The sequence below is a fragment of the Misgurnus anguillicaudatus genome, chromosome 19, assembly GCF_027580225.2.
Source record: "Misgurnus anguillicaudatus chromosome 19, ASM2758022v2, whole genome shotgun sequence".
Taxonomy (NCBI): domain Eukaryota; kingdom Metazoa; phylum Chordata; class Actinopteri; order Cypriniformes; family Cobitidae; genus Misgurnus; species Misgurnus anguillicaudatus.
In genome coordinates this window covers 7,962,718-7,975,756 of record NC_073355.2, presented here as the reverse complement: position 1 = coordinate 7,975,756, position 13,039 = coordinate 7,962,718, and the positions used below count along the sequence as shown (strand labels likewise).

The following is a 13,039-nucleotide window of genomic DNA, read 5'->3' as shown; positions in this document are numbered from 1 at the left end:
CGTCTGCAATCTTGCTATCTCTCTCTCTCTCTCTCTCTCTCTCTCTCTCTTTTGCTCTCTCTCTCTTTCTTACTCTCTCTCTCTATCGTTCAATAATTGAAGTGAAGTGACGTGAACTTCACTCTTCCTCCCACGCTTGCTCTCGCTGGATAATTGTTACATGGTCATTCTCTAAAGCAATGTCATCACCATTACAAAAAGTTGTTTTAAAGGGGACATATTATGAAAATCTGACTTTTTCCATGTTTAAGTGCTATAATTGTGTCCCCAGTGCTTCTATCAACCTAGAAAATGTTAAAAAGATCAACCCAATAAGTTAGTTTTGGTAAACCATTTTCTGCAAGCATGTGAAAAAATAGGTCATTGTAATTTGGCCCTTATTGTGATGTCAGAATAAGGTAATACCGCCCCCTTTATCTGCACTATCCAACCACAGCACAACCATTTAGTATGGAGAGAAAGAGAGAGATAAAATAATTCACAGCACAATTGAGTTTCACTCATTCGCTCATTTGCATTTTAAATGACACACCCAAAACGGCACACTTTTGCTCAGACCTATTTTAGACTTAGTTTACATCTTTAAAAAAATCTCATAATATGTCCCCTTTAACAAAGCATTGTTTTGAAGTAGGGCCATACTGACTAAACAAACCAAATTTACTTACTCGATTCTGAGAATTTACAAGATTCTGATGTTTTATTGAACATGTTTTGTCACCCTCATGGTGATAAGTGTTTCCTTTAGTTGGGTAGTTTGACTCTTTGTTTTTATATTGTAGTGTGTGTGCTTGATGATGGTGTTTTTTTTTTAAATCACATTATTATTCCACCAATTGTTTGTTATCAATGCAACTTACTTGTGGTTTCACATTAATTACATTGATGGTCAGAAGTGGTGATATAATATAACTGAACTAAAAGCACAAATAAAACATTATAAATTTTGTTTAAAGGGGTCATGTGATGAAGGTGTTGGCATTGCCACTTTGTAGGTGTGAGCAAAAATAGGTCATTGAAATTTGGCTTTCATTATGATGTCATAAGGATATCTTATTAGAATAATACCGCCCCCTAAATCTGAACTCTCCAACCACTGCACTGCCGTTTAGTGCAGAGAGAAAGAGAGAGAAAAGAAGGACTTGACAGCACAATTGAGTTTGAATTACAACAAACCACCATCATTGTGATCAGTGTTTGAACTTTATCCGCTCATTTGCATTTTAAAAAACACACCCAAAACGACACATTTTTGGACTTGACAGCACAATAAAGTTTCAATTACAATAAACCACCATCATTGTGATCAGTGTTTGCACTTCATCCGCTCATTTGCATTTTAAAAAACACACCCAAAACGACACATTTTTGGACTTGACAGCACAATAAAGTTTCAATTACAATAAACCACCATCATTGTGATCAGTGTTTGCACTTCATCCGCTCATTTGCATTTTAAAAAACACACCCAAAACGACACATTTTTGCTCAAACCTACAAAGTGGCAATGCTAACATTTTCATCATATGACCCCTTTAAAATTAAACTTATATCTCAGTTTTGTTTGGAGCTGCAGTGCATGCTGCTGCCTACAATAACGGAAAATGAAACCTCATGGCTCTACCTGACGTCCAAGAGGGGTCATAGTCAGACGTCCAGATACTGTACCAGATCTGCACGTTGTATAGACATACAGATAAGGGCCTGGACCAACCGACCTAATATAGACATGATCTGCACGTCGAGCGGACGTCTCATGTTTGGTGGGTAAGTTTTGTTTCACTATGCCTCCTGCGGTGTAAAAATAAGATATTTTTCGACTTTAAAATTCCAAAATCATGTCCTAAATTGTCGGAATATATTCCAAATAGATTCATTTTAATTTATAGACGTTTAACATTAAAATCGATGCATGGGAATAATTTATATAATTTTTTTGAAATACCTTTTAAATGTCGTATGCATGTTCCTTATTGTACATATATAATTTAGTTCATTTTACGTCGTTTTAATAATTTTATTCACCCGCTTATACTTTTATTCAATAAAGCACATGTTCTGTAACATTTACAAGTGCGTTAAACACCGCAAAACAATTTGGCTATATTTTTAAATATTTTTGAAAAGATGACGAACTAGAAAATCGTTTACTGAATCTAGCTTAGCTTGGACGCATTTTTCCATCGGAATATGTTTAAAATATCAAAATGGGCCAACATATTTTGATTAAAATATATTCTAAAACCATGCTAAATTATTTTAAGAGTAGTAGACCGTCTCATATAGGCCAACCACACTCCACAGTTCATTCTTGTTCGTTTTATATGTGTTTCATTGTTGCATGCACTTTTTACGCATGCAAACTAAAATGTTATTTATATAGTGCAACCATTGTAAATCAATGTGAATCATTGTAAAAATGTATTAGGAATACATGCCTCAATAACTAGTCCTCGGGAATTTTGCGTTCTGTGATTGAAAAAAAATCAAAATTTCTCTTTTGGGACATTGCAAAGCTGATAGATAAACTCATTCGGCGTTCAGTATGTGGCTGTAAGTGTGCGTGCTTGTGTGTTATGCTTATGCCTATTACAGCGTATCGGCTGAATGCAATCACGTCATCAAGACAGAATCTGATAGAATCTGGCTAATACACACTGAAATAAATTAAATAATTTTAAAATTACTAAAATTATCCCTCTCTTCATCACACACCCAAAACAGGGCATACAAAATGTCTTTGTAACAAACCAAAATCAAGAGATATTTAAAAGAAATAATTTTACTGTAATCGCAGTTTTAAATCTCTGCCACCAGGGGGTGCTGCAGCACCCCAGCACCCCCACTTCCCGCGCACCTGGGCCTATGCATTTTTTGCTAACAATAAGTCTCAGTTGTCAACATTAATGTATTAACTAACATGAACTAACGATGAGAAATATCACAGCAATTTCTACTTTAATGGTGGAGGGTGACAGCCTGCCATTCAACCAATGCTGAAGGTACGTAAGCACAATGCTGACAGGGCATTCTCGAGGGTCTTGTCAACGAGAATAAAACCACATGACGAACAAGTTCCACTTTAATTTATTTAAATATATAGCAAAACTGTTTCGCGGTGTTTAACGCACATGTAAATGTTACAGAACATGTGCTTTATTGAATGAAAGTAAGACCGATCGAATTAAATGATTAAAACGACGTGAAAGGAACTAAATTGTGAAGCCTTGATGTATCCTACAATAAGGGACATGCGACATTTAAGAGTGATGGGTATTTCAAAAATTAATATAAATTATTCCCATGCATCGATTTTAATGTTAAACATCTGTAAATCCAAATGAATCCAAATGGAATATATTCCGACAGTTTAAGATACGATCTTTGAATTTTAAAGTCGAAAATATCTTATTTTATCACCCCGCCGCGCAGGAGGCATGGCAAACTGAAACAAAACTTTGAAGACACAAATATTATGTTTAGCCTACGTGTAAAATTATATTTAAATGAAACCCCTGAATTGAAAGATCCACTAATAATCGCCTTAACTTGAGTGATGTCAATAAAGTTTCCATGTTAGAACTTAGAAATATTAGTTCCTACGTCGCACTTTTATAAATGAGGCCCCAGGGGCCTCATTTATAAACCGTACGTATGCACAGATTTGATCTTAAAGTGTGCGTAGGCAAAAATCCACGGCAAAGTCCATATTTATAAAAACTGTCTTTGATGTGGAAAAGGGCTTAGGGCCACGTCAGGGTCTGAGCACTAACACACTTTGTGTCTGATTGCTGCAGGTTTTTGGAAATATAAGTCATTCTTGCAGTTTGAAATTGGGTTTAAACATGGATAAGCGCTCTTTTATATGTCTGAGATTAATTGCGCATCGTTTAAAGGCAGAGATCTGAAACTGCTCGGCTGCGCGCTCAAGGTCAAGTTCATTTGCGATTTAAAGATTTGAAAGGGGTATGCGCGTTTTCTGCGCGTACGTTCGGTTTATGAATCACACGTACGCATTTTTGATAAATGATCGTAAGATCAAATGTAGGATGTTTTTTACACAGCATTTTATAAATGAGGCCCCAGAGCTACACTACATGAAGTGTGAAAGAAATTGAATTTATTTGTTTGATAGTGTATTTGCTGTTTTCACAGGGATTTACTGCTGTTCAATATTTATACTTATTGGCTTAAGCATTCTGGAGACCATCTTGGTTCAAATTCTGAGTGCTAAAGGAGAGGGGTCCGAATCAGCAATACCAATGGAAACCAGTGTTGTAAGTGGTCAAGATGGTAAGTGTCAACCCAGTTCTGGGTAACTTTGTTTGTATCTTTACTTCACAAGTTTAGCCTGGGTTTCCATATGCTGCATTGCGCACAAATTTATTCACGCTGCAAGTCTAGCATGGAAACCATGGACCAATTTTTCCCCTGAAAGAGGGAACCAATCACAGAATGGGGAGGGGGCAGCAAGACAATGAGGACGTCTATGAGACACACCGAAGTTTTGTTTATCCGACATGGCCGCAGAAGCGAAGTTACTTTCTGATGCAGCCTTAGATAGTGTTCTAAGTAGTTTTGAACGTAAGCTTATTTTAAAAAAAGAGTAATTTTTGCCGTTAAACAATTTTATATCCAAGAAGGAGGTTTGGATATGGCAAGACATGATAGCCACAGAGTTTTATAGGACCAACCTGCTAGGCATCGCCGTCTACAAAGTCCATTTAAAGGTGCAGTGTGTAATTTTAAGAAGGATCTCTTGACAGAAAAGCAAAATAATACACAAAACTATATTATCGGGGTGTAAAAATACCTTTTTAGAATGAACCGTTGTGTTTATTACCTTAGAATGAGACGTTTTATCTACATAAACAGAGGGTCCCCTTACATGGATGCCGCCATTTTGTGCCGCCATGTTTCTACAGAAGCCCTTAACAGACGAACTTGAACTTAAACTTGAACTTGAAAAGCAAGAGGTGAGCAGTGGACTGAGCCGTTGGTTGCAATTTACAACCTCACCACTAGATGCCGCTAAAATTTACACCCTGCACCTTTAACTTGTCAATGGTAGGTGGTATTTATTAACATCATATTGTCATTATGCTTGGTCTGTGCCCAGCCAGCAGTGCTTGGTGAGGCCAATGTAGGCCCCATATGGGCTTGCAATATGGGCCCCAAGTTGGTGTTGCACCCGGGTTCCATGCTGGCCACATTTGACTTAGCCCACATGAACCATCTGTAGAAACTAAAGCCAATATGGAATAAACCAAAGCCAAGTATGGGTGTGGTTGGGTTGAAGAATTGATGAAGTTAACTCTTTCCCCGCCATTGACGAGATATCTCGTCAATCAAGAGAAAACGCTTCCCGCCAATGACGAGTATTTCCGTCTTTCCGCAATACCGCTATTATCCACCAGGTGCACCCTTCCACAACTTTTTAAACCTGGAAGTATTGCCCTGTGGCAAGCTGCTGCATGTCCGTGTCTGTTTTAAAGATCGCTCTGAATGGGATCTCTATGAAAAGTCCATCACAAAAATGGAATTATCTCTGCTTTTTGGTCAAAATGTGGTGTTTTTGCAGAAACCTACCCATATTCAAAAGCTGATTAAAAGAGAACTACTCAAGGTAGGATGAAAAGGGGTTTTTTTTGTTTGAAAGCAGAGGGTCTGTTCTTTCATTTGATATATTGTATGTTTATATATTTGAAGAAGAACATTTTCTGGAAGGCATTAAACTTTTGTGAAAATCATGAAAAACACTGGCGGTGGCTGGCAACTTTTTTTAAAAATGCTGGCGGTGAAAGAGTTAATGAGATAATGAAGAGATGAATGAAGTGATGATTGACCATTAATGATAAACAACTGCTGTTAATAAACAGAATCACTAAAGAAAGATGAACAAGAAGAGAATAAAGAGAGAAGGCCAGCAGAACCACAACAACTACAAAAAATAAATAAACATTTCTTTGGTGGAGCTAATGTAGACAGCAAAATCCCCAGAGTTAAATTAACATTAACACTGCTCAGTGTTTATATAGATCCACACTACAGAGTGTTAAAAAAGTAAAACTGAAGCATCTTATTTATTAACTTAGGTTTAGATGTTTCATTTAAAGTCACCACCACTGTGATCAGTGTTTGTTTTGGTTGGACTCTTGACTTTGTTTTTTACTTATTTATTATTTTCTGGTTGCTGTAAGTTGGGTGTTTAAAACCTGTTTGTTATGGTAACAAAAGAGACAAAAGTGTCAAGTCTCATTCTATGGTGGTGGTTAGAATATAGTCTCAAATATTGTCATGTAAAAAGACTGATATACTATTTTAGTTTATGACCAAAAATATTGTTTCTGTCAATAATGTGATACTAAATATGACATCTGGCACTCTAATAGTGTGACATTTTAAAGAAACTTGAAACACTGTACAATTTAAAATTATCTGTTGTCTAACTTAGACACCCAAACATAAAGAATCAGAGTATGGATTTTATGGTAACCATAAAATGAAAAGCTTCATGCTGCAATGCATTTTGGGTATCAACAAATTACAAATCTTATCCAGGACTCCCAGAATGCACTGCGGCATGAAAAAAAATCATGAACATTTTGGCATTTTTCTTTGTCACCATTGTTGAGATTCATACTCTGAGACTTGATGTTCCTGTGTTTTAACTACACCATGGTTAATCTTTAAGTACAGATTGTAAAGTCTTCAGAATAACAAACCGCTTTGAGAGTGCCTGATATCATACTGTAGCAACAAATTAATGAGAGTGAACAATACATCTGCTAAATGAGCGAACACTTAATGAGTAAATACATTCTATAGATGTTCAACCACCATAACAGAATTGCAATATAGTCTTTTCTTTACCATAACAAATCTAACAGATAAAGTTATAGCAGCCAGAATAGACAAATGAAGAGTCAAGAGACCAACTAAAACAAACACTGATCACAATAATGGTGACTTTAAATGAAACAGCCAACATCTAAACATAAGAAGGCCTTCGTAGGCTTACTTGTACACTCTAAAAAAATCTGTAAAAAACGGACAAAGTACTGTGTAAATATGAAGGAATTTTCCGTATTTATGTTTTACAGGCATTTATCCGTTTTTTTAATAACATGTTGCATTATGGGTGCAATAACACCTGCTGCAATCTTTCACTATTGACTCTCTATCACCATCTCTGTCCGAAACCTAAAAATACAACCTGCTTGCAGAGTTATCTTCCAACATGGACGATGTTTAACCTCCAAACAAATGCTACTAGAACAAGATACAAGTGTTAAACTATTCCAGCATCCACACATGTGATTTAGTAGACAAATCTTCTTTCTGACGCGACGTGTAAGTCAAATTGACATCTACCACAACATCCATCACATTAAATCTCCAGTTTGTGCCTGTTCTAGATTCACTCGAAGTCACCACTATGGTGATTAGTGTTCCCTTTAGGTAAGGCTTTTGTCCCTTGACCCTCACACAACTGACTCTGCTCTGTTAGTATTGCAACAGTGTTTTTGCTTGTAGCAATTACAACTTGTTTGTTGCTTGATGAAGGAGAATTGTTTATGATGTCAAATAAGCGCAAGTGTTTTTATTTTATGCTGCCTAACACTTAAAAATGAAATGATAAAATAATAATAATGAACTGAAATGTATAAAGGTGACACTCTATGCTGATCTGTAAATATACTGTATTGAATAAGATGGCTGAAAGTTTGTTAACTGTGGTTTTTGCTTCAGAGACATCAATACTTTGGATACAAATCTCAACAATGGTGAGAGTAAATGTTAAGAGAGTTTTCTACAATCCTGGTGCCCAGCGTGCGTTGCGGCGTGGGGCTTTGTTGTTGATTGTCACCATTGTTGCGTTTCGTGGGCGGATTGAGGTGTCCCTAAAGGTTACGGACAATGTTCTGTAAATCTATGGACAGTGTTCTGTAAATCTACAGAATGTTCAGTTTTTGAATAAACAGAAATGTCTGTGAACATAACGGAAAAAGTGCCGGTAATTTTCTGCCAGGACATTATCCGTTTTTTTACGGATTATTTTTTTAGAGTGTGGGACAAGTAAGATGTAAGATGCTTCAGTGTTCTTTTTTAACACTCTGTAGTGTGGATCTATATAAACATTAAGCAGTGTTAATGTTAATTTAACACTGGGGATTTTGCTGTCTACATTGGCTCCACCAAGAAATGTTTATTTATTTTTCGTAGTTGTTGTGGTTCTGCTGGTCTTTTCTCTTTATTCTCTTCTTATTCATCTTTCTTAAGTAATTCTGTTTATTAACAGCAGGTGTTTATCATTAATGGTCAATCATCACTTCATTCATCTCTTCATTGTCTCATTAACTTCATCAATTCTTCAACCCAACCACACCCCTACTTGGCTTTGGTTTATTCCACATTGGCTTTAGTTTCTACAGAAGGCTCATGTGGGCTAAATCAGATGGGGCCAGAGGTGTCAAGTAACGAAGTACAAATACTTCGTTACCTTACTTAAGTAGATATTTTGGGTATCTATACTTTACTTGAGTAATTATTTTTCAGACGACTTTTTACTTCTACTCCTTACATTTTCACGCAATTATCTGTACTTTCTACTCCTTACATTTTAAAAATCGCCTCGTTACTTCTATTAATTTCAACTTGTTTTCTTTTTTTACATTCCGGCTTGTCATCGTTAAAAAAACCTATCTTGATAAATTGCATCATCCAGATGAATCCGATTGTGGTTGGATGAGAAGTATAAACATACACCATTTCGACTCCCTATTGGTTTGTACGCAATCCCCGCCCCCCAGCTGACTGCAGATGATCAAAAGTTTGTTCGATAGCGCTGCACAGAGAAACATAAAAGAACCGCGAGAGCGATTAGAAAGCATGCAGAGTGTCTCCCCTCGCGATGCTTTGATATCATCCGCCATCTGTTTGTACAGTAACAGAACGCGGCATTCTGTCTTCAAATGGAAAAGTACGAAATAAAACTCGCGCATCACTTTCAGGTCAGTTCACATTCACAAGCCTGTATAAATGTATAGCTGGCGGCTGGCACCAACTCATCTGTGTGATTTAAATAGTGTAACAATTATATCATGTAACTTCAGTTGTTCAACTTAAATGACATTGTGCTGCGTTGCGTTTTGAAGCATGGCAAAGATATCTAGGCTAAAGACATTGTTGTTTTGTATATGCTAATAACTGCCGTAAATTTTATTTGCATTAACAAAACCTACTTAACTGAATGCTTGAGTGTTAAATCAATGAAACACATAACCATACATACCAACTTTTGCTTTTGTTAATAGACATCGGCTGTTTCCTTCAACCTGACTTTTAATTTACTTACAATAAAGACATTTAGTAATTCTCCAAAATTGCTTGGATATATACTGACTAAAGTAAAGTATACTAAAGTCCATTAGCTACACAAGTACAGATGCAGAAATATAGGCTATAATATATAATTGCATATTTGTATAATTGTAGTTTGTGTTGCTGTCAAAATACAATTATAAATGATAACAATAGCATATTTGTATTCTCACACATACTATAGTTGTGTGATTTTGTTGTTTTTTTAACTTAAGAGGGCACCACTGTAAAAGTTTGGCCACCAGCGGCACTGCTCTGAAGATTGACTTTTTGCACCATTACAATATTTATAGGCAACTAGTCATTATATCTTCCTCTCTATGGAACACATGTTAATGCTCAGCAGTACACATATATGGATCTTTAATGCAGTTGTTATCAAACATTTTTTGCGGCCTCCCTTGTGTACAGTGGATTGACATAAATATTCTAAAACTTAAAATTTGAATTAAACAAAACGTTTTAAATTATACAATTTATTGCTTTTGTTTAGTAGCCTTATTTTTCTGAGGTTTAATTACACAGAATTTATAATAAAGTAATGTATTTCATAAAATATTATAAAACTGGGGCCCCTGGCACCATCTGGCGACATCCAGTTTGAGAACCACTGCTTTAATGTATTTGTTTGCATTGTATTGAAATGCGTTCATTTTTAATGGGCATATACCGTATGTGGTTGAAACAGATAGCCTAGTGCAGGGGTAGGCAACATGGAGTGCCGATGTCCTGCAGTGTTTAGCTCCAGGTCTAATCAAGGACACTTGAACAAACTAATAAAGGTTAAAGTCACCTGAAACTACAGGTAACCAAGGTTTTATAAGGGTTGGAGCTAATCTGCAGGAAATCGGCACTCCAGGACTGACGTTGCCTACCCCTGGCCCTAGTGCATCCCAAATTTTTTAACATTAACATTTTAATAACACTATAGTTATTATGGCCTTTAGAAACATTTTTTAGAGGAGATAGGGAAGGCCCCTGTGGTGCGGCCTAGGCTTTTTTCTCTAATGACATTTTTTTCCTTACATTACTTTTACTTTTATACTTTAAGTAGTTTTGAAACCAGTACTTTTTCACTTTTACTTGAGTAAAAAGCTTGAGTTGATACTTCAACTTCTACAAAAGTCTTTTAAAACCCTAGTATCTATACTTCTACTTGAGTAATGAATATGAATACTTTTGACACCACTGGATGGGGCCAGCATGGAACCCGGGTGCAAGACCAAGTTGGGGCCCATATTGTAAGCCCATATGGGGACTACCTTTGCCCCACCAAGCACTGCTGGCTGGGGTGTCACTAAGTTGTGTTGCTTTTCAATATCAATATACAGCTACCGGTTTAGTTGCATAGCTTTCAGCTGTGTGCACACGTACCCGATAGTAAGTGGTTGTTGACGCTTGAATTTATGTCGCTGTACATACATCATTTGGTATAATTGAAACAATTGGCTATGAGCTACGTACAGATGCATTTGATAGGTAGATAGGAGTTTTCCTGATGGTGCGTTTACACCAACCGCGGTACAGGCGTGAAGCGCGAGTGATTTCAATGTTAAGTCAATGTGCAGACGCGGGTCAGGAGGTGGAGGCGGAAGAGGCATTCGGCGCGGAGTGGAAGACGCGTTTCCGCCTCATTCGCGCGTGAAGCTCGCGCGAAAGGCGCAAATTGAGCGTTGTGCGCTGTACGCGCGAATGGTGCTTTTGTGCATTTTGCGGTTCACGCGAATTTGCGGCTGACGCCCAAGTTGAAAAATTTGAACTTTGGCTGAATTTCGCGCCACGTTAACCAAGCAGGAGCCTGCCTGCTGCTGTGGTGGCAGCCCGCCCGGAGTCACTCACTCACGCAGTCACTCGGAGTGATATCGTCCCCTTGGAATTATAAGGTTCTATCTAACATTTTTGTCAAAATTGAGTTATTCACATATTCTTACTCTGTGACAACTTATTTACATTATGTGATGTTTTATTTTAAGTTTTGTACATTTTGGAACGTTTTATTAAAAAAACAAAAAGGTTCTATCTACAAAATCGAACTCTAAGTTAGCTCTATAAGGTTCTATCTGCGTGAGCTAATAAGCACTTTGAATGCACAGAAGGGGACCAATCAGGATCAACTTTATGGGATGGTTTCTTGAACAGGGATTAGCTTAAGCCAGAACTAGAACTTAGTTTCATTAGAAAATATTTAACAAACATGCCTTACTAAAAGTATTACTTGTGTGCATTTTGAGGCTAAACAAAGGGCACTGATGTATTTTAAGATATGTCAGTGCAAGTTGTTTTCAGTTTTGACAGCTCTTACATTTATTTTATTCTAGGACTAGTCTAATCCCTGTCTGTGAAACTGTCCCTATATGTGGTGTTGCCGGCTTTGTCCTTGACGACAGGAAAAATCACAGACACACAATATCTCTGAGGATTATGGCACGCAACGCAAAGTTTTTAAGAAACCACTAAGATCGACAGCCCGAATTTTAGGCAAGTTCACCCTACTGTAAAATCCAGCTTAAGCTGGTGAGATGGTTTTAGCTGGTCTCCCAGTTTTTGCTGGTATTGCTGGTATAGCAAGCTGGTCTAGCTGTCTTTTGGTCACTTTTAAAGCTGGTCTAGCTGTGTTTTGGTCACTTTTTAAGCTGGTCTAGCTGTGTTTTGGTCACTTTTAAAGCTGGTCTAGCTGTGTTTTGGTCACTTTTTAAGCTGGTCTAGCTATGTTTTGGTCACTTTTTAAGCTGGTCTAGCTTTGTTTTGGTCACTTTTTAAGCTGGTCTAGCTGTGTTTTGGTCACTTTTTAAGCTGGTCTAGCTGGACTTATCTTGTCATGCTGGAAGACCAGCTGACCCACCAGCTTGACCAGCTTTGCCAGGGTGGTTAGACCTGGTTAGATCAGCTTACACCAGCTACTGCCACCTTAAACCAGCTAAAATCAGCTACCAGCTTATGCTGGTCTTTGCTGGATTTTTCAGTAGGGGCAGTCTTTTTTTAGGTCTTGCTGAGGAGATTGTTTTCATAGTTAGACACCACACTAGCCAGCAGTGCTAGCTTCTTAGTTCCTGATATTAAGCAAGCATTAAGATAAAAAAATAGTAAAAACGAACTAACCTATCATACCCAAAAAAAGTGTGTTTACAGAAAGTTATGATTGTTATGTCAAAATGTAAACATGTGAAAGATTGTTAAAGCAGTTACCTCAGTATTAAAATGATTTCAGAATGATTGTAGCCTGTAGCTGCTCAGTCCTGCTGGGGGATACAGCAAGGACCAGCATGGGCTCGTAGCTGGTTTTAGCTGGTTTAAGGTGGCAGTAGCTAAGTCCAGCTAGACCAGCTTAAAAAGTGACCAAAACACAGCTAGACCAGCTTACTACACCAGCAATACCTGCTAAAACCAAGCTGGGAGACATGTTAAAACCAAGTTTTGAGACCAGCTCAGACCAGCTCACCAGCTTATGCTGGTCTTGGCTGGATTTTTCAGTAGGGAATGGTATAACGTGCTAAAACAAAATTGTCTATTTTTGTAATGAACCCGACAGGATGGTAAAGAAACTGAGGCAGAAGAGGGAAGAAGCAATGTTGTAAGAGCAATGTAAAATCAGACTTTTAGAGATAAAAGTGCTAAAAATAAAAATATTAAATGTCATAGAAAGGATTAAAATGTT

The 13,039-nt window shown here is 37.3% G+C and overlaps 1 long non-coding RNA gene across 1 annotated transcript in view; it reads left to right on the top strand.

The window, feature by feature from the left end:
• LOC129429037 (uncharacterized) overlaps positions 1 to 13,039 on the top strand; it is a 164,327-nt gene that overhangs the window by 14,463 nt on the left and 136,825 nt on the right. The window contains exon 2 of the long non-coding RNA XR_012359099.1: positions 4,156 to 4,293. This is a non-coding gene — a long non-coding RNA (uncharacterized lncRNA). The remainder of the gene's footprint in view (positions 1 to 4,155; positions 4,294 to 13,039) is intronic.